The sequence below is a fragment of the Vulpes vulpes genome, chromosome 3 (genome assembly GCF_048418805.1).
Source record: "Vulpes vulpes isolate BD-2025 chromosome 3, VulVul3, whole genome shotgun sequence".
Classification (NCBI taxonomy): Eukaryota; Metazoa; Chordata; class Mammalia; order Carnivora; family Canidae; genus Vulpes; species Vulpes vulpes.
The window spans coordinates 72,361,125-72,385,197 of NC_132782.1; positions in this window are offsets into that span (position 1 = coordinate 72,361,125).

Genomic DNA, 24,073 nt, shown 5'->3' on the forward strand with positions numbered 1-24,073 from the left:
TCAAGGGCAAGAAGAGATGTGCTAGACTTCTGTATAAAGTGTAGCTTTCCCTAGGATTTTCAGTAATATTCTGTGCTGGTTGTTATGGGATATTGTGGGATTTGAGCTTGATCTGGTTTCCTAATGCATAAAAGATGCTGACTTTTATAACAGTAAGACTTCAGTTTTGAAATATAAATCGATATGACTGCAGAATGTGTATCCATGTGGGTATAACTGTTGGGTGTGTGTGTGTGTGTACATTTGTGTGTACTGTGTTTGTATGTGTGTGCATACGTGTGTGTGTGTGTCTTTGGGAAAGGGACAGTAGACCACTGAGCTAGACATCTACCTAAGAAATCTTCAATGAAAACATTTCACTAAGTTTCTAGGTGGGCAATAAACCTAATAAAATGTGACCTGATTCAAAGATCATGAAGCTTTTTTTGTTGCGAACCTTTCTTATAAAAATCTGATGCATAGTTTGTGTTTTTTACAGTACACCAACAGCTTTACTCAGGCTGTATAGAGAAGACAAAGGAGTTGCCTTAGACTGCCTTGGAGTGTTATTCTGCACTTTAGTCTGGCTGGATTGGTTCTCTGCAGAAACCAACAATACAGCCAAATGGAAATTCTCTCAAAACTCAAGGCAGGACTTTAAATACATCAGTAAGTTTCTGATATTTTTGCAAAATTTCTCTGTATATTAACTGTGTTTGACAGTTAATTCTGTGATCCATATTCCATTGGCCCTGAATCTTATACTCCCACAGTAATATCCTTTCTTATTACAAGCAGGTATATAAACTTTTCCAGAAAGTATTTTAGGCCTACAAAGAAGAATAAAGAATGCTATGGCTCTCCCTGCTTAGAGATGCCACTTGTACATTCCTTTGGGAAAGAGACCAGTAATACTTCCAGGCAAAAGAAAAAGTAGCTGATAAAGAATTCTTCAACCAAAATCTGTTCTAAACATTATACATTACTATGACAACAGGAAACTTCTGGCTCTAAAGTTTGGCCTTGTGGTAATATAAATGTCCTCAAAATGATAATTATAAAACATAATGTGAAAGAGAATACAATGCATGACTTGCAGACAGTGTTGAGTATTGCAGGTGAGAGAAGAGAGGGTGAGGTACAGGTAGGATAACCTTTCACAACCACAAGAACATCACTTTTCACTTTTCTTCTGATCCTTATGTAAGAACAAATAAAAATAAAACATTTTCCTCGAGTAGTTTGGCATAAATGAAACCCGTTCTTATGGAGCTACTACTTCTGTTCCAAATGGTCATATTAATTATCAGAAAGCCTGCTTCCCCCTTGATGACATCTGTGCTTAACTTTCTGCATTGCAAATTTGACATTTTTCTAAACAAAGTTTTATGAAGACCAAGAAAGTTCTTGTGAACTTTATTTTCAATGAATCATCACATGAGTTGTTTTCAAATGAAAATTCTGGATTCCTAGTGTTCCTATTTTCCTTCTTTATTTGCGCCTTTGATTTCAGCACATTTGATTCCAAGGTCTTCAAACACTGCCAGCCAGCCTAGGTCTTACCTGCAAATGTCTAATGCCCACACACAGTCAAGGATTCCAATGGGAAAAATCATGTTTACCTCTTCTCTATAAGTGATAATTCAACACTGACCAGTGACAGCATTCTCCATCATCTGTCATTTCTAAACCACCTGCATCCATCAATAAATTTCTTTGTGACGAATCTTTATGGAACCACAATGTCACAAATGCCAGCAATTTTATGTCTATGTTTCTCATCCATGTCTCATCTTGGTCTTTATTTTTTTAAACATTTTATTTATTTGTTCATGAGACACACACACAGAGAGAGAGAGGAAGGTTGAGAGAGAGAGAGAGAGAGAGAGAGAGAGAATGGCAGAAACATAGGCAGAGGAAGAAGCAGGCTCCATGCAGGAAGCCTGGTGTGGAACTCGATTTGGGGACCCTGGGACCACATCCTGAGCCAAAGGCAGACGCTCAACTGCTCAGCCACCCAGGTGTCCCTCATCTTGGTCTTTATAGTTCACATTTATTCATGATTATGATATTTCTATCAGTATTAATAGAGAAGAAACATATCATTGCTTAATGGTTCACTAGGGAAGATAATAAATCATAGGACCTAAAATGATTGTCATATTCAAATTGTGCCCAAATACAAATCCCTGATGTTCTGTGACAGTTTTCCTTGGCAAAACTCAACCTATAGAGATTCTTTTTCTTTTTCCCCAAGTGCCTTTTGCATTTATGCTACCAGTATAAACTTAATCACATATATTTAAATTCTGTAGTTATTCTCTGTGTAAATTATTTCCCCAGCAGTGCTTAATCTCCTTGTCAGTAAGACCTATATTATTCTTCCTCTGAATTCCATGAGTGACTAGGATACTACTCAGTAGGTACTTGAAAATGTTGATAGATTTGATTTAGTAATGTCATAAAAGGGAAATTATACAGAATATTTAATCTCTTCAACTGTTAAGCTTTCTAGACTTGAGTTCTTACTGGTATATAAATTATTAAACTGTAAATACCAAACTCCTAGAAATAAGAATATGCATCCTACAACACATGTAACCCTGAGCATTCATCTTATTTTCCTCTAAGTTAGAATACAAGCTCACTGAAGCCAGAGACAATAGCTCTTTTGTTCACCTTTATAACCTGATATATGATATTAGCCCTTGGAAATGTTTATTGAATGAATGAAGGAAGTTCTATCAGGTAATTTATGGGATGTCTTCCCAGCCCATATTCCTTTGTTTCTGAGAATACCTCCTCCCTAACCAAAGGTGAACCCTGTAGGCAGTGATGCCCCTCCCATTTCTTCCATAACTGATTGGACCAATAGGATACACCAAATCTAAACTAGCCAGTCAGATTGCTCCCTTATTCAGGTTGAAATATTAGTTGGGGGCACTGGAGTGCATTACAGCAGCTGAAGTTGGTGGATAAGGTGAATTGCAAGGTGGGATAGCACACATTGCCACAGCTGCACGTGGTGGAACTGTCAAGCATGATGGCTCTGAGGAGCAGAGAAAGCTGGTCTGTGGAGAGAGACAGATAGAACAAATGCCAAAAGGAAGAAAGTCAAGAGTTAAGGATGGAGAAACTTCCCCATGACCTTTTCCTAGCCCTGCTTCTCTCTAATAACCTTGAAAAGCTGGTTCACTACACAGCCTTAGTTTCCATGAGTCTCTCTTGGATAGTAACAAGTTGGCCTTTGGTTTCCTATGATTATGTCACCAAAAATATTTTGCTAATTCAAAATACTCAATAAAAAGTATGTAATAAGACATTCAACTGGAAAAACAGAGAGTGTATTTTAAATAACAGTCAGGTGATTTGAACTCCATTTCAGCTCTATCATAGGTTGAGACAAGCAAGTAACATTTTAGTTTTTTCATTGGTGAGTTGAGGATACTGAACTAGATGATATCCATCAATGTTTTCAATCCCTCAATTTTTGAGATCCTGCCATGAAAACAGCCACTTCCATGAAAACTGTAACATTCATTTAGCCAATTATTTCCTAATAGATATTTTATTACATGTGAAGAGCATACATAGATCTTTATAGATTTTTTTAGTTTTCATCTAAATGGATTAAAGTAAATTGGCATGGTATCCTTTCAAACTCATCTTTTAGTTTCTCACATTCATGAAGCACCAGCCTTAATTTCTTTTATTCTGGGATCTTTCCAAATAACATTCATTAAATCAAAATTAGGTTGGAATAGGCTTTTTTTCTAATCCATGTGCATGGAACACCTGTCTTTTATATCTCTACAGAAGGTTATCTCTCATTAAAAATTTAGTATCACAATTTTATGTTCATTTGTTTTGAATATATTAGAGTAGCTTTCCCAACAACATTTACAAGATCTCCTAGGCATATGTAAATGCAGAAAACTTGGTAGAAGACCTTGATAGCAATCAATACAGACCCAAAGGACTAAAACTAAAAAGATAGCACATTGCAAAGAACACCATAAACATTTATTATTGCATCCAATTCTAAATATTTTAATAACCTTTTTCATATTTCCTTCTACCTAGATAGACTAAAGAATTTCATTTGTTAATGTTATAAAAGAACAAACATTTTGACTCTTAACTCATTCTGTTCTTTTCTTTCTCCTGCTATGCAGTTGTAGAATATATCCTCTGACCCAAATCAAATAGTATGAATGAAATTATATTTATATGACACATTATCTACCTAAAATACTTTGAATATTCTCTCATAACTTAGTTCAAAATACTAATTTTGTTCATACAATTATGTATCTTATGCCTCTCCAGGAAAATGCAAGCTAAAAAGAAGAGAAAATTATACTTCTGTTGCTGAGCTCATACCCAGAACCACAATAGGAGCACAGTGATCTATCTATAGCATGCTACCATTCTTTGCATAGGTGACCATCCATCTCTGTGCTCAGATGCACACAAATAGTTAAGAAGCCTATGCACAAGTGAAAATCAGTTTCTACCTAGTGAGAGTCAAATAATTTGAGCCACTAGACTCCTTTTGGTGGAGCAGAGTAGTTGCCTGGGTGGCTATTGGGAAGGATGTGGGAAGAGGTGCTTACAACTGGGAATCAGAGCAAAACTAAGAGGTACATTAACATGAGGCCTCAAGGTCATCAATAAACATGTGCAAAGAACAAGTAGCTCAGTTTGGCTGGGTTAGTATTTCAAGAAGTGGTGAATAGAAAATAAATCTGGAAATTCAGATTGAGACCAGATTATAGATGGCATTGATTACCACACTAAGGAAACCAAAACTCAAACTATGCATGACACAATGGAGGATTTTTTTAAAGATTATTTATGTATTTATTCATGAGAGACACAGAGAGAGGCAGAGACACGGGCAGAGGGAGAAGCAGACTCCATGCAGGGAGCCCGATGTGGGACTCAACCCTGGGTCTCCAGGATCAGGCCCTGGGCTGAAGGCAGCGCTAAACTGCTGAGCCACCCGGGCTCCCCCCATGGAGGATTTTTAAGCAGAGAACTGACTCACACCAATGAAACAACACCGACAATATTACCCACAGTCAATATGTCATAATCATCTACCTTGGGCGTGGTACTGCATAGAAAATAAGGATTAATAAATTGTAGTGCCTGGCTTCAAGTGGGAAAAATACACATGCATACAAGATAAAATTATGAAAAAAATATCTATACTATAAGACAGAAAAGGCTAACTCCTATAAGAAAGGACCAAAATGCTTTGACAGTCGTATCAGCCCCATACATTCCTTGCCTTTATATCCTTTTTTTCAATCATTAAATCTAATATGATCAATTCAGCAAAAAATATGATTTTAGATAAAAATGATCAAATCTGCTTTAACCCAGTACTCTGGGACTTATCAAAAAATCACCTTTACTGTTCATGCCTAATAATAGCTAACAATCATACTCTAGATGCCACGCATATTCCTAATCACTTTACAAGCCTTCTCTCATTCAATCTTTCCAGAAACACTGCGTGTTAAGTTTTATTATGACCACTTTCTGAGGCTGAGAGATATTAAGGAATTTGTCCAAGGCTACAAATTTAAATTTATAGTTTTAGCTCTTAGACAACAAATATACTGCCTACTACATGATTGAAAAATATAATCTCTGACCTGGAGCCCAACGACCTCACACTGTCCATAGTTTCTATATTTTCCCTGAAATTTCATCTCTGCTTTGTGCTCAAATTCTCTTGCACAGACTCTGAATTGTCTCTCCTGTTTCAGTCCCTGTGGCAGGCTGAATTGCTGCTCATAAATCTCCATTATGATCCTATATCCTATATCACCATTCCTCGAATGGTGTTGAACTCAAGCAGCATGGTCATGTGACCAGTTTTGGAAAATAATATTTGAGTAACATTCGTTCTTTTGGGGGAGGATCTAGAAGACCCAGGACTAGTTTCCTGTTAATTCTTTTCTCCACACGATGGTCAAATCTCATAGAGAATTTCATCAGCCTAGCTCCCAGAATAAGAATGTGTAGAGCAAAAACAATGTTGAGCTGCAATAGAATTCCACCAAAAGCCAGACTTGGATCTCTGTCTCTCTTCCTAAATCCTATACCTGCTCTCTTTCAGCCCCTAAGGTTTAAGTTCCTGTTACATTAGTGTTGTCATAAGTTACATTCCACAGAAGAAAAAAAATCCCAAGGCACTGAGATTTGTGTGGAGGACATTTATTGGGAAGTAATCTATGGAAGAGCACTTGCAACAGGTAAATAAAGCAGGATTGGGCAGATGGAGAAGTTGGGCCACAACACATTTGTGGTGAAGTCTTCATGTAATCCATGTACTGATCTGGACTGGAAAGGCCCTTCAGAATTCCCCCAACTGAAGCAAGAGGGCTGGGCTTTGGTATGCCCCTTCCATTGATCTGCCATTGGATATAGGCTCCCCTCTTAAGTAAGGCCTCTTCTTCGGCCAAGATCAATTCCTAGACAGGAACTTAACCATGAACAATCAGAGCTAACACTTCCTGCACTGGGGATAATGGCTGCACCATTCTAACAGGAACTTTAGCCAGCATCCCACAGAATCCTCTCTAGACAGCCATAAAGAATTCTACCTGTCTGAAAAGAGCTTCCCTAGGATTCTTGTTGGTCTCTTTTCCTAGGAAAACTTACATGAGGAAAGTTAGTGGGTTAACTAGAGCCACTGCCACTGCAACTGATCTCAAAGCCACAGGAGGTACTCATCACCTCCTCTCTACTACCGATGTTGTATTTCCCACATCCTTCTCTAGGGCCTTGATTGGCCTTAAGTGTGGAGGCTGAGAAAAATCAAGGCCACTCCACTTCAAGTTTAGCATTAGCACAAGTACAGCCATCTTAGGCCCCTGTGAATAAGAGCTGAACTTTATGGGAAAACCTGCAGAATGTCTTCAATGTCCTCGGCAGATAATCCCATATCAGAAAGACAACAGAGCCCAGACCCACGGTAGAAAGTCCCATATTATTTTTATTTATTTATTTATTTATTTATTTATTTATTTATTTATTTATGATAGTCACACACACAGAGAGAGAGAGAGAGAGGCAGAGACATAGGCAGAGGGAGAAGCAGGCTCCATGCACCCGAGCCCGACGTGGGATTCGATCCTGGGTCTCCAAGATCGCACCCTGGGCCAAAGGCAGGCGCTAAACCGCTGCGCCACCCAGGGATCCCAGAAAGTCCCATATTAGAATGAGAACAGAGCTCAATGCCTTTGAAAGCCCCACATCAGAATGTAAACAGAACTTGAGGAATTGCTCCAGCCCTTCTGAAAATCCCCTAGACCAGCCTATAAAAAAACCAGCTGTAACCCACTTTGGGGTCCAAGTCCCTGTTCCGCTGTGTCGGATACACTTGGACCCAAGCTCGAGCTTGCAAATAAACCCTCGTGCGCTTGCATTGGTGTCAGCTCCTTGGTGGTTTCTCGGATTCGCAATCTTGGGCACAACATTAAGGACCTACTTAATGTGGTGAACCAGACCCTCACCTCCAGGGGCTCTGTGTTCCTGTCCACCTTGTCCTTCCCAGGTTGCGGCTGATGTCTTGTCCATTTACAGTAAAGATTGAACAGAAAAGTACTAAAAGACACCCCAGAGAGTTATCTCTGCTCTTCCCTGCCCCCGTTGTATCATAGAAGCTTTTCCTCAATTACCCAGGAAGGGGCCTCTTTTCCTTATTTGCTAGTCCCTTGAAACAAGAACCAAAGGTATCCAGGTAGCTTTAAGTTTAGCAGAACTGCCATTGCATTCCCAGGTGGATATTCCCTGTATTAAAATCAGATCTGCAGAAGTTAAGAGTCTTATGAATAGAAGGACAAATTTCTAAGTGTGTCATTGGGAATATTAGTCCTTGAGGCATGTATTAGTCTGATGCACTACCATAACAAAATACCATAGACTAGATGGCTTAACCAAAATAATTTATATTCTCACAATTCTGGAGGTTGGAAAGTGCAAAATCAAACTTCTAACATGGTTAGGTTTCTAGTGAGAGTCCTTTTCCTGGCTTGCAGATGGCCACCTTGCTGTCTCTTCTTATAAGGACACTCCTTCACTATCAGGGTCCTGACTTTGGCATAACAAATTGGTGAATGTTGGAGGTTCAATCATCTCTGGAGCTCTCTCACTCTCATAAATAAGAACTGAGCTGGATCCTCATCTTTTTTTGCCCTCTGACTGTAGCATTTAAGAGTCTGTTTGTTGCAATAATGACATCCTGTTTTTTGTGCTTTCCCTTGTTTAGGAGTTATTCGCCTTCAGCCTTTGATTGTCTTTCTTTAATTCATTGATAATCCCCAGGAGTAGCCATTCTATTTAACATAATTACTAATTCCTCCAAGCCCATCAAATACCTGATATAAAGTACATACCAGCACATTCCCTTCCACCAGTGTTCCATCTCAGTTCCCCATGAGTGAAAGCTGAATATACCACAACTATATGCCATGAGAAATGCTCTATCTTCCACAAGATTTTTACTGCCAGCCAATCCCTGAGTAAAATACAGTTTGAGAACCCTATTTTAGAGTCAGCTTCCTATATCAGTAGCTCGTAGTAACTGTCTTCATTATGAATCCCAAGAAATATGTTGAGTCTCTGAAATTAGCATGCAAGTGGTTTATAAAGAATGAAAGGCTGAAGGGAACAGGATTGGGCAGATAGAAAGATTGAACTGTGATGATATTTCAACAGAGGTTTCCAGTGGACATTGTGGGGAGCTCTGAGACTAGGAAGGCCCCTGGCTTATTGCAATGGAGGCAAGGAAGCCATGCCTCTTTATTCTTATATCAAATCTTTGGCTACAGGTTGCCCCCAGAGAGCAGTCATAAATTTGAACAAGGCAGTTTCCTTCAGTGAAAGACAGTTTTGGAGAGGAACTGAGTGATATGGGCAGTCAGTGGAGACCATCAGCAGCTGTGAGATTGAATACCTGGTCCCTGAAGGAAACCACATATCAGGATAAAGTCCTCAGCTAAATTACAGGAATATTCCTCTAAATTTGGCATAAGTTAGTGATTTTGCTAATGGTTAAGCTCATTCAGCCCACTTAAAGACTTTTATCTATAACCCATATCATTCATTCGCCCCAAAGCTATCCTGCCACAATGAAATGCAAGCTCTTTGTTGATCCCCTCCTGTCTGCTCTTGACAAAACTGATAAACAGGATGTAAAAGAAATGTCATATTTAGTCCCTTATTTAGCTCCACTAGCACATATTAGCTGATTACAGAATTAAGGAGTTTCTGTTCTTGCAGTTTTGTGTTTTTGTGCAGTTTCATGCACAAGATTTACGGCAGACAAGGGAAAAAAAATACTCTGGAGAAAATATCTTACTTTCCAAATTATTAGCAGTTAGTGACTGCTTGTTTAGGAGACCAGATCACAGAAAAATTTCCCAATTTGAGTGAATAAATATTTACTTATTGTCCACAGTTCATAGGATACTATGGGGAGACAGACACCACGTGACAACACTATAGTCTTTTCTTTAACTGACCTCATTACACATGAACAAGTCTCATTAAATAGAGGAGAACATTAATTTATTCAATCAAACTGTGTTGACTAATGCCCAAATACCAGTCATTGTCTAGACAATTTAGGTGATGCAGAAATAAACAACACATGACCCTTGAGTCTAAGTTTGCAATTAACTGGGAGAGCTAGGAAAAAATATATAAAACTAGCTATATTAAGTGGGACAGGAAAGTAGGTACTATATAGAAAATGTACAAGTAAAAAATTGGGCATATTTGGGGGGGCAGGGTAGTCTAATTTGTTTGAACTTAGAAGTCTTTTGTGACATACTTCATAGATATTATCAACACTCACCAGAGATATTTCTGGATAATAGTTACAGATATAGATGCTCACAGAACTATGGGTGCAACGACTAATAAAGCTGATCACACAGGCAGTTCATGAAGGCTGCAATCAACACCAGAAATTGAAAAAAAAAATGCCTAGAAAAGAACCCAGAAGGGGGTAATGGGAAAATAATGCTTCTTCCTGGGCAAAAAAGAAACTATTATCTTTTTTTATTTCTGCATATATTTTTTTTGATTTGTCTCTACTGATGAATGTGTGGCAGTTTACAAAGGACATAGATACCAGCTACCTGAAATATAGGTCACTGACAATAGGTAAATCAGAAAACCAATACCCTACATCCAAGGAAGGATTGATTTGTTTAACAGGAAGGGAAAAACACAACACAGCCTACAGTTCAATAGAAAATGAACTTTTGACTCTACCCCAAAGATGGCAATATATGAGCTCTGAAACCACAAAGAAAAACTATGACCAGAGAAATCTTAGGCAAGTCCAAGTCTGAAAAATTCATATCTAAGGATGAATAATGAATGGATTATGTTGGATATCATTTGCTTATTGGCCAATTGTTACATTCTATCTCCACAAATATTTATTAGTGTAGCAGAGCACAGATTATACATGCTACAAACAATATATTGTGATTTACTAAGGATAAAAGATATCCAAGAAAAATTGATATTCATGACATTCCTAAAATGTTGTTATCAGGACGAGAGCCCTTAAAATGGCAAATATAGGCATTTATTTTTATTATCAGTTGACCTTAGTAGTATTAATGTTACCTCAAAGTCAGTCAGCACTTTTCTTTTTTTTCCTGAACCTTTATTGAGCACTCTATTATTTAATAGATTCAATAATCTTTTGCCTGAATAATCAAAACCTCCTTCAAACATCAGACATCTTTTAGTTCTTGGGATAAGTGAAGGGTTCATGAGTATACACCATATGTTGGTAATTTAAAACCAACCTATAGATTACATATATTTCCTCTCCTAAATAAAACATATTGGAAAATATAATAAAAAGGTATATTTTTCAAAGTAACAAAAACAGACATAACATGAATTGAATTGGCTTCTGTTACTTTTGGCCTTCTAACCAAATTTACTCATATCTAAAAGCTCCTAGCCATGTTTTTCTCTTCTAACTTATTGAAACCCAGAGATTCCATTATAATCCTGAACCTGAGAGAAAATGTCTGAGCAGCCATTCCAGCAGAGAAATACAGCAAAGTTCATATTGTAATTTCACTGAGTACTTCAATACCAGAGAAAGCTTTTAAACATATGTATGAGTGTTTATTCAAGGTTAAATGTCAAGTAAGAAAGGTAGTCAGCACTGAAATCACTGGGCTCGTGTCTGACATTTCAGTAGTAAAAGATGATTATCCTTGACTTTAGATTATGTATCTTGATTATAACTTTCATAATGTGACTGTTTTAAAAAGTCTCCAAATTAGCAAGCCTTCTTAAACTAATCCAAAATTTGACAAGTAATCCATTGCCTTCATTTGGATGTTCTGATTATACTTAGCAAATCACAAATTGAGACCTCAGATCTAGTTTGAATGTAACATAAGTTTTCTAATAATTATGACTTAAAATTTTAACTATAATACAAGAGCTAAGTTAAAAAGACAAACAAAACATAAGTCTCATTAATTTTTAATTGTATGTTTTGTTCATCCCTCCTTATATCCATTCAGTCTTGAAGAGTTCTGAGGAAAGCTTATTCCAATATTATCTAATGGGAGATCTAACGTCAGATCCACAGTTTTGCCTTACATATACTTTACAGAAATCTACATGTTAGGAGGAAGATGATTTTCACTGTTCCTTTTTTTACCAAAAAGGAACTTCATTCTGAAGTTAATCAAGATTCTCTAGAAAAGTCTTCTCTATCAAGTCATCCCTTTCTCCCCATTACTTAGAGAGGGCCCAACAGGCACTCAAAAACTGTTTGCCTAATGAACAAATGCATAAACTTGATTATTATTAAAAGATGATCAAAAAAATTTGGTGCCTAGAACAAAGAACAAAATAAAGTTATATTTCATATTTTTAGCAAAATTACAAAGATTAATGTTCTTAAGACCTACCTAATTTTTATAAGAATATCATCAATGTTCTATGATGATACCTTCTTGAAGGATGGGAATATGGAGAATATTCATTCTCCTGATAACCTCTTTTCCAGAAGTTTTCAACAACTGAGATGATAGTTGTTTGGGAATGTAGATTTTCCTTTTAAATCATAAATCATTTCCTCACAAAGCATACAATGATGGTAGATGGGCCATGGGTAGAAAGAGCTGGGCTAGAGAATGGTCAAGTTCCCCCTCCCATACCTCCTGCTCCTTTCTTTGAATTCTCAGCTCTAGCCAGTTTCTACCACCTCTAGTAACTTGGCACCTCTTTCTTGGAATCATTGTCTATACAAAACCATTATCCACTGTTAACCATATGTCAGACAAGAATTTAATAAGTACTCACTGGGCAACACCTCTGTGAAATCTTTAACCTACTAACCTTAAATCCTGATTACTCATTGCCTAATGGAATGTGTAAGTAGGCTCCACTAGTCTCCACTGAGTCATCTCTTTGTTACCTAAAAATCTAGCTTTATGTGAGTAAGTTAAAGATGAAAATTATAAGTTAAGAATGTCCAGTATAGTAGAAATAAAATAAAAGAAAGAAACTGAATTAAGGTGGAATGTGAATCACACCTATGGTTATGCAAAAAAGTTGGATGTATATTTCAACCAGGTCTTGGTGTTGCCACAAGCTGGTCTAGGACCCAGTGTTGGTATTACCCTCTTAAATATCACAATTTCAAGAACATCAATATCAGACAAGGTCACTTTGTGATTATTATGGATCAAGAAAAAAACATGATCCATCCATAATAATATCTGAACACAAAAGAAACATGAATGTTGTTCAAACCAAAGATGTGACCAAGCATCTCTCTATGCTGGCTGATATTTCTTTATTAATTGCGGTTTTTCCCTATCTGGTCTTCCTTTCTTCTAGGTAAAGTTTATAAAGGTATCTAATCATAGTAACATCCTTACTTCATGACAGTAATCAATCCATAGCAAAGCCCATTTTCTTAAACCCTCCCCAAATCACCTACCTTAAGCTCAAATCCTTCTAATACCTTCTTACTGAGATGCCTCACAGTCCTCATGTGTGTTTTCCCTTACTTCAATTTGTAAGAAACCGAAGGGTTCAACTACAGGTGTGTTCCAGGGGTCTTTTAGCTGGAGGGCATTGACACATCATCTATCCAACTTACCACTGTGTGTTCTTTGCATGCTAGATGACATGCTGCTACTTCTAATCTGCTAAAAGTAGTAAATGCATAGTCCTTTCATATTGAAACCTGGGCACAAACTTTCCCTTGAACACGCAAATTGGCATATTCTCTACAAGCAAGAGATAAAATGAAAATATAAAACTAAATAATATTAGGGAGAGAAATGTCCACCTTTATCTAGGTTATTTCAAATACAGATCTAATGGGAGACACATCCATAGCCATCCATCACGATTGCCTCCTTCTACACTTTTACCCTCAGTGTGCCTGTGGATCTTCAAAAATCAATTACAGTTTTAGTCTGAAAAATGATCCCTTACTGGGGAAACTTTATTGTCATGCTTGCGATATGTATTTTTGTTATTTTTCCTTGAGAGCAGAAGAAAATTATAGTATATTCTTTAATACTGAATGATTTATTTCTTCATTTCACTAGCAAAAATATTTTTGGATTGAAAGAGTTATTCTGCATATTGCTATACCAGACTCTAATAATTTATGTGATTTTTATGCTGAACCAATTGATCAATTTACATATTTCTTCTTTCATCATTTTTGTTTGCTTCTGAATTTATCAATATAATATCCAACTTGATTCATTACACACATTTTATAAGTTGTTACTCCTCTATGTGAATGCCAAACAAGATTCAGGGGGTAAAAGTACTATTTTTCATGGCTAACAAATTTGCTTCCTTTTTGAATTTCTATATTCCTAAGATTTGTTGACCTATAAACAAACCATTATTACATTTCTAACATATATTGAAGTATTAACTTAAACTAATACTAGTGTTTATGTTTAGTGACTTGAATATACAAGTGGTTTTGCTTACATATAACATCACATTAATAAGTAACTCACAAAACAGTGAAGCTGAAACTTGGCAATCAATGTATTGGGACAAAACCACAGAATTTGACATTATCCAGAATATAACAAGATATAGCAGTATATTAGAAATTTAAATTTAAACTATGGCCATCCATAAGGGAGCCAAAGAAGTAGTTATAATCCTAGATTGTATTAGTTTCTAAGAATTATTTTTAATGTTATTGGATGACTTCCAGTTTCAGTGATTTTTGAATTGTTAATGGGAACAGAGGGACTAGTAGTCTTTCCAACAGAACCTTATATGTAATATCTTAGAAAACAGTAGATCTCTATTTTGTATAGAAGATCTTGTACAGTAATTTTAAAAATTAATGAGGACCACAAAGAACTCTTGATGATATATGTATCAATATTTGCTGCATTAATTATTAAAACTGAAAATTCTTAAGTATTTTATTCTTTTAAAAATGAAAACAATCTTCTTACATGTTAACAAAAATAGCAACAAAACTATATATTCCAAACAAAGAATATAATGGGAACAATAGTATATTTTGCAGTTTTGCAAATCTTTTAAATGTCTGGCAACCTATCTGTTGCAATACATGGCTTTGGTTAAAGCAAATGAAAAAAGCAGGTAGATATCTAGTTGGCAAAGGGAGAATTGGTTTAATAATCTTTTCACAGAATTGTGGACATTCTGTTTTGTTAACACATTGAAACTGATTCATTGTAATATGAAATCTGAAATCATATCAATTAACTCTTTGTACTCTGCTACATTATAATCTGTTAGTGACTTCAAGGTAGTTTGGTTTTGTTTTTGTACTTTGAATAGATTTTTTGCTCATTGCAAGATTTTGCTAACACTATGCATTGGTAATTAAGAAAATATTGGTTCCCTCAGTTATGCAGATCATCTAAATGTTAACACATTTCATGACACAGTGTCAAAAAGCACATTCATCAACATCACTGGCAACCTCATATTTCATCATAAAATTCCTTAAGTTTTGGGAGACTAAGAGTCGTAAATATACATTTTCCCAAATTCTAGTTATTCCTTAAGCATTCATCTTTTAACACTGGTTTTAAATACTATCAGTTACTTTCCTTGAAGTGATAGTCTCATCTTGTTCATTTATGAGAAAATGTCTGCAGGTTCTTAGATCTGAAAACCAGTTTCTCAGTTGTTTTCTCAGGTGAAAAAGTTGTTTTCTCAGGTGAAAAAGTTGTTTCATGAAAAAGCTGTCAGATGAATTCACAACTCAGACAATCACACATGTGCTTCTTTTGGAAACAGCCATTGCACCTCAGGAAGGGCAGAAGTGTTTTATGTGTCCTTTACATTTAATTTTCCAGAATCTTAAAAGGACAGGTACTTAATAGGGAAGATATAATAAAATTTAAAACCATGCCATGTGAGATCTTCCTCAACTGCCACAGGCAACATTTTTCACTACCTTCTTTATTTTTCCATTTTATTTTCTATTGCATAATGTTCAGCCCTCTATGATATAATCCACTATGTATATAGAGTACAGTAATTATATGTGTGTACCCTCCTCATAAAATGCTGATTTTTCCAAAGTTTTAGATGTTCGAATTGGCACAGAGGAAATCCTTTTGTCTATAGGTCTTAGCAAACCCTCTGACAGAGAGTAGGACTTTAGAAATGGGAAAAAAACATATTATGCTTTCTGTAACACCTGTATTGAATACTATGTAATTAAAAAAATGCTATGTAATTTTAGGTGATTCTCCCAACCACTTTAGATCTGTTCTTGGACTGAGGGTAAGGAACTATATCTTCTTTCCCAGTATGTTATTCTTGTCCCATAATGGGTTTGGGACCATCTGCTCATACTGTCAGTCTCCACAAATGGTGGGAAAACTGAGTATCTACAGTAAAAAATATTGAGTTGGACCCATATCTTACATCACTCACAAAAAATAACTCAAAATACATCAAAGACATAAACATAAGACCTGAAACTGTAAAGCTCCTAGAAGAGAACATAGGGACAAACCTCCTTGACATTAGTCTTAGAAATAATGTGTTGGATATGACACCAGCAGTACAGACAACAAAAGCAAAAAGAAGGGCAGCCCAGGTGGCTCAGCAGTTTAGCGCTGCCTCCAGTCCAGGGCCTGATCCTGGAGACCCGGGATTGAGTCCCACATCAGGCTCCCTGAATGGAGCTTACTTCTCCCTCTGCCTGTGTCTCTGCCTCTATCTCTGTGTGTGTATCTCTCATGAATAAATAAAAATAAATATTTTTAAAAATAAATAAATAAATAAATGAATAAATAGCAAAAAAGCAAAAAGAGACAGCCAGAACTACATCAAGCAAAAAAGCTTCAACATACCAAAAGAATCAATCAGGAGAGTGAAAAGGTAATCTACAGAATGGGAGAAAATATTTGTACCATTTATCTGATTAGTGGTTATTATCTAAAACATAAAAGAAGCTCCTACACTCAACAGCCAAAATATATGAAAAGATGCTCACTGTCACTAATGACTGGCAAAATTCAAATCAAAATCTCAATAAGATATTACCTCTCACTTGAGGTAATAAGATGACTATTATCAAAAGAAGAAAAGATAACCATTGGCAAACATGTGGAGAAATTGGAGAGCGTATACATTCTTAGTAGGAATGTAAAATGGTTCAGTCTTTATGTAAAATAGCATGATGGTGTTCATAAAGAACTTAAAATAGAACTACCATATGACCTAGCAATTTCCCTTCTGCAGGTTTCCCAAAGTACTGAAATGAAGGTCTCAAAGAGGTATCTGCATTCTCATCTTCATTGCAGCATTATTGAGAAGAGCCAAGATATGGAAACAAACTCAAATTTCCATCAGTAGATGAATGGATTAAAAATGTATAATGTACATAGTATGGAATATCATTCAGCCTTATTTAAAAAAGGATTTTTACCATTTTGCAACAACATGGGAAAATCTGAAGTACAATATGCTAAGAGAAATAGATTAGTCACAGGACAACACTTGCCTGATCTCACTCATAGGAGGAATCTAAATAGTCAAACACACAGAAGCAGCGAGTGGAATGGTGGCTATTAGGGGTTGTGGTGGAGGGGAAAATGAGGAGTTGTTGTCATTTACAAAAATGAATGATTTCTACAGGTCTGCTATACGACGTAGTGCCTATAGTTAACATATGGTGTTTTGCACTTAAAAATTTGTTAGGAGGGTAGAACTCATGTTAAGAATTTTTATCACAAGAAAAAAAAAGGACAAAAAATTTATATGTAATTAACCTTACCACAATATTAAGTAATAAAACACATGTTCTAAAAGGAGAGAAAAAAATCATAAAATTCACCAAAAACAAAGAACTTATTTCCTGCTGACTATTGGCAGACTTTTGGTTTATAACAAAAATGCCAGAAAAGCATATGATATTATCTTCAAAATTCCTTAGGAGATATCCTTGGTAACCTAGAATTTTATACCCAGAAAAACTATTGTTTAATAGTGAGGACATAATAGGTATTTTCATTTACTCAGTGACAAATACCATTAGTAGTTATCAATGAATGCTCTTCTGGACATATATACTTCCCATATAGTTCCACTTTATTGATTAATAAATTGAGACACAAATGAGTTAAAGTAACTTTCCCAAGGCATTATAGCTGTTAAGTGGCAAGCTATGAACCTATTAAATGGCAAGTGGCAAGGCAATAATTTGAAACCACATATTTTCCAGATACAGAGTCTATATACTTAACATAAAGCTAGAGGATCTATTAAAGAATATTTATCAAGAATAAGAAAAATTAACTTGGAGACAAAGCATCATTAAATGCAGAATGATCAGACAATCTTTGTTGAATGTTTCTATCTAACATGCATACCATCTTGCTGACAAAAATCATGGTAACTGAACACTATGTTTTATGTTTCAACAAAATATACTATATATTTCCCACTGAGCCTTTAAGATTCCTACTTATACATGAAAATTTATGAAAAGAGAGCTCTGAAATTTTTAAGTAAAAGCTAGTCTTTTGAAGACATAAATAACTTTAATAAAATCTGAGCCTGGGGATCCCTGGGTGGCTCAGCAGTTTAGAGCCTGCCTTTGGCTCAAGGTGTGATCCTGGAGTCCTGGGAACGAGTCCTGCATTGGGCTCCTCGCATGGAGCCTGATTCTCCCTCTGCCTGTGTCTCTGCCTCTGTCTCTCTGTGTATCTTGTGAATAAATAAATAAAATCTATATTAAAAAAAAAACCTGAGCCCCCATCTGACCAATCTCTGCCTAGAGACACATTCAAAGGATACACAGATTTATTCCAGAAATCTCAAGGCATATTGTTCATCTACAATGTGGGTTATCTCAAAAAGGCCAGGCCAAAGGTCTTACATATTTCATCAGACAAAAATTATTTCCAGAAATCTTCTCTATACCTTACTGTGTTTTGCAGAAAGAAGAAATTATGCACAAGTAAAGAAAGAAACAGACACAAAAGACCACGCAAAACAAGATATATAGAGAAAAAAATCATGGTCTCTGATGGTTTCCCAGTTGTCAGAACCAGCTCACCATGTGGGCTGCCTTTATTCACTATCCTTGGGTTCCATGAAATGCTCATGCAGCCTGTTTTATGGGGAAGTAGAGATTCAGTGATTTGATAATTCATTTGGGAAAAATGACTCTGAGTGTAGCAAATCAATGGCACAGTAGCTGAAGGAACAAATGAAGGTCAGGGGACTTTTGTAAAAATGAGGAAGATGATTGTATGTGATATGAAAAATCCATGACAAAGAGGGAGGCTAATAATGCAGGCAATGGTAATAGCCAAGGGATTAAAGTCTTTGAGAAAGCCAGAAGGCATGTAATCTTAGTCCTTCTGGGAAGGACTTCCCTCTGGTAGGAGAAAGTACTCGGTTTGAAAAGAAAAAGTGATGAGTGAACAGGTAACACAAACATGTATATTCTGATCTGACCAGGTGAAAAAGAGAGAGTTATTTTCTGGTAACAGCTGAATTCTCAGTGAAATATGATTTAAGTAAGCAGTTGTAAGATGGACACAATAGGAGAGATAGTTGGAATTTTAGAAGAGGGAAAAATGGATATGATAGTCACGATACAAAGTGAGTTAGTAAATTTACTTAAAAAACATAGATACATTTGTGGATCAATAGAGTGAAGATCTCGATGAGATAGAATACTATTTGCATGGCAGTGTTGGAGCAAGTGGGGAGGAATTATATGGCTGACAGGGTTAGAAAGTGGAGTTGAATATGAATTCAGGCTCCATTTAGTCCTAACTGTGATCTCATTTTGAACTTACTCTCAGCTTTGGACTCTGGCCCAAGAATCTGATTTTCAGCTTCTAATTCATTCCTTGTTGGTTTTAGAAATGTTGGTTTCATTCCTTGTTGGTTCCTTGTGGGTTTTAGCCCATCCTATATATGCATGCACAGAATTCACTCCAGCTCTAAAAGTAACAGAGATGACAGTAGTAGTAATAGTAGTAACAAGATTCTGAGAGCTCCCAGAACTGATGGATGACAGAAATGTTCTAAGTTGAACTTTGAGGAACAACTCAGAATCACAGCACAATGTCCTGGGAAAGTCAAAGATACTGTCACGCTATAAAACCCCAACTAAAGCCACAGTCAGGCCACTGCCAGCAACTCCAAGGTCTGGTTCCCCAACTTGGATGTACCTCCCACTACTACCTGTTTCCTTAGGGAGCCCATTTTTCATTCAAAGCACACTATTTGTACATTTCACTGGTGGTAACTAAGCTTCATGTTTGCCCTACAGATATGGAAAGCAAATTGTAATACTTGGTATTTTCATGATGGGACTGACAAGGCCAAAACTACCAAAATGTGAGAAGGATGTGCAAGTCTTTGGGAAGACATAAAAGGATTCAACAGGAAGAGCCTCAGTCTCTTCTTCTAGTAGTAAAATATCATATTTTCCATGTTGTTTACAGACTTTGATCTATAAATAATTGTTCAAGTATTTATATGGTACTAAATACAGAAGAGTGTTCACTAATAGAAATTTTGGGTGATGAAGTTGCAAAAAGGAAAGGAGAGATGAATATGTGTTATTCTGATCCTCTATTCACTCAGACTACATACAGAGAATATTTTTTAAGTCACTACTTTGCCAGAAAATGTCTAAAAATTGTTTTACTACTGAAAAACACCTAGTTATTTAATAATCTCCATGATTTAAAATATTTCAGTTTGAAATTTGTAGAAGTGCCAAGGCATGCTCACTGTGACAGGATCCCTAGGCTCTAGAAAGCATGACATCATGATTCTAAGCTGCAAAAAGATCATGAATGAGTTTCAAAATCTAAAGCCAGGCACCAGGGGAAAAAAAAGAAAGGTTATATATTAGGAATATTTCTTTTTGCCTCACCAAATACCTGAGATGAATGCATATTTTTAGCCTAAATTTACACCATAATTACTTCCATTCTGGATCACATTGCTGCAGTAGAACTGTTAATATATGACCAAAAAGAAGTTGGAGAAACACTTTGGGTAAAACATTTCTTTACAAAAGATAGAGAAACCCTATAATTTTCAGGGAGATGATTATATAAAGTCTTACCTGCAATCTTATTTAATTGTACCTTTTTACTTCATTTTCTCAAGGTAGATCCCTTTCTTTTTCCACACTTGTCTCAAAAAGAAGACATTGAAACTATTTTGAAAACAAAATGTTCAAGGATATTTACATAGTTAACTATTCTTAATTTGTATCTAAGATTATAGTATTTCAAACAATTAGCTGAGAAGTTAAAACTCACTGTAGTAAGTCTTTTCCATAGGTACAGGTACCAAGACCATAAAACATTACCAATGAAAGTATTAATCATGGGCTACATACAAGTAAAATTAATAAGAAGATTCTACTAGTAATCAGAAATAATATGCTATATGGCAACAAATGCAAATATAACCTTACGTATTACCATTAACACATATAACTGGCAATAATAATGAAGTTAAGCATTAAAATTCATTAGGAAACTTTTCATTGTTGTTGACAAATAAGAGTGTGATGTTTAAGAATGTAAATTTTAAACCAAGATTTCCTGAGTTCAAATCCAGCTATGCCAATGCCACCTATGCAAACATCATTAAGTTCTTTAGTACTACCAGCCTCTGTCTCCTCATCTATAAAGTGAACATAATATTAATACCCACATGATAGGATTGGGTGATGTTTGTATAGATAAAGGATGTAAAGCAGTGTCTGGCATGCAGTCAATTCTCTACACAGGTCAGCTTTTTAGTTAAATGTCTATACTGTGGAAATATTTATACCTTCTATTCTAGTTAAAGATAAAACTATGTCTTCAATGTTTATTCGGTTAAAAGACTGAATGTGTTATTCATACTACTTTAAAAATCCAAAGCTTTTGCTAAAGTTTGGTTGATCATCTAGATCAGAAGTTGACACACTTTTTTTCCTCAGAGGGCCAGGTAGTTAATATCTTAGCCTTCTAAGGCCATAAGTTTCTGACATAGCTATTCAAGTCTGTCACTGTAATGTGAAAGCATCCATAGGTGACACTTAAAAAGCAGGCATGGTCATGATCCCATGCAACTTTATTAACAAAAACAAGAAGCAAACCAGATTTGTCCCAAGGGTATTGTTTGCCAACTCCTGGTCTAGATATTCGATAAAGTGGAAACAGAGTCCTCTAGCATTTTAACTCTATTTAAACTTTCCTGAGGGAAATAAATTCAGTTAAGCTAGTGGAGAATCATGATTTTACTGTCTGTGAGTAGATATATCTGAATTCTGAACTCTGTTTTAAATAAAATGAATATAAACAGGAGTTGGAAAATTTAATGTTTCTTGTTAGCATGTACAAAGAAGAGAGATGACAGTTTATAAGACTGAAAAACTATGCCTGACTCACCAGTTAAGTAGATGAAAGTGATCAGGGGAGCTCCACTCACATATTTATTGTCCTGTTTATCACACAAAGATCTAACACTTTATATGCCTGACAAAAGTACTATCAATGAATTATTAATTTGAGAATGTTGTAACTTCTGAGATCATGCTATGATTAAAATTCTTAATAATCAAGTATATTGTTTTTGAAAATGAAAAGCAGGTGAACCTATTCTAGAGCCAAGGTTGGACCTACCATCAGTGGAGTGGTAAGCTTCCCCACTAGGGCATTGTCCTAACCGTGTCTTTCATGCAGTATGATTACAACTTTGTGTGCTGCCTTTAAATTTAAAAACTTAAAGAGAAATTGGTGACATACTAGAAAAATCTGAATATTATCAACACAAGCTAAAATGGGTCTTTTTTCAAACTTTGTTTTATTTTAGGTTAGATTATCTAGGTAATTGCCCAGATTTTCCCACTGAATTTCACAGAGTGGATCACAGTCTATGTGTATGAGGAAAATATACAACTGAAGGCCGCTGCTGTGCTTTCTTTGGTTTTCACTTTCTGCGGCACAGTACTTTCCATGATTATCCACATGGAGAAGACACCAACTTCATGGCAGATGGAAGAGGAGATAGAATAGCTGGTACTTCAAAAAGCAACATCATACTTCAATCCAACAAAGGGTAATTCTGCACCATGGAGTCCAAAGCACTGAAAATATCCTTGAGGAATCTTCAAAGGACTCAGTCAGTTGTCCCTTGTGGTCTTCAGCCAATATTCAAGCCTGTCAGTATTTGAGGAAGACAGCAGCTTCCTATAAGCCTCTTCTGTCCATACCAGAAAGGCTGATTATTATGCAAAGTGAGGAAAGACAGTCATGGTCTGGAGGAAGAGGTCCACTGGCTTGACCCAGGAAGGGCTAATGTAGGTATCCATTAGAGATCCTCTTCTCTGGGGAAATACATTCTTTTTCATCTTTCTTGGTGCTCAACCTGAATTCCAACCACCAACACATGTCTATGCATTCAGGATCCGTGAATGTGGTCTCCACAATCAGGTGACCATCCCACAGACCATTAACTCCTGGACTGTCAAAGGTTGACAGTTGGACCCCTACCCAAGTCTTCCACTTTGATGGTTTGCATATTTTCCAGTTCACTGTGGTCTCTTTAGGCCTCTAGCATTAACTCCTTTTTCTCATTTTCACTGCTCTGCACTAGCTGCCATTTATGGATTCCCCACATTGCTCTCCATGCATACATAATAATGTTTATAGTAAAGACACATGTAGAAGAATGCATTTGTACTTCAAAAATAGGATCTTATGGTTTTCATTTACCTGATGAGCAGCAAGAAACTACTTTGTGGTCATTTACAACATTTCCATTCCATTTGCCTTGCTCATATGCATATGTGAAATAATTCAAGTCAAAAAAGAAAATAAGAAAATCCTTCAACTTCAGAAACTAAAATATAACCCAAGTTCCTGTCACTACTGTATATACATAAAATTACTACATTTTTAGAAAGTGCCTTCTCAAAAATTACATATTTATAGTTGAGCAAGATACACATATAAAGCCAGTGAAATTATAACTCACTTTATGGGTAACAAATAAAAACTAGTCATGTGTGATCTAATACAGTAGGGCTCAAAATGTGGTCCATGGACCAAAGCTGATCCACCAAGTGTTACTTGCTTGCAAAGAATTAAGTATGGGAATTGAAGATAAGTGTTTGAAAACATTTATGGTACTTTGAAGATTAATTTTATATCTGTTGAATCTAAAGAGAAAAATACAGATCAGTATTTATTTTTTTAATTTCATTTCTCATCTGTAATGGATTAAGACAAAAAAAAAAAAACTTGTCTTGCACCAGAGGAATTTTGAGAAGGGCCATTACACAACAATCATTACAACACCCTGTATCTTCCCATTCTGTATTACTTTTCACTCTTTTAAAACCTCTGTTGTACAATTATGAAAACAACTGATATGGGAGTATGGTATGGGGAGCTTACTAAGCATCTACTATATGTTGGTCACTATGCAAAAGCATATTACATGATAAGGAATGTCTAAAAGCTGGCTTAGTAGAGTAGAATAAAGATCGAGGAAACAATTAGGAAGATCG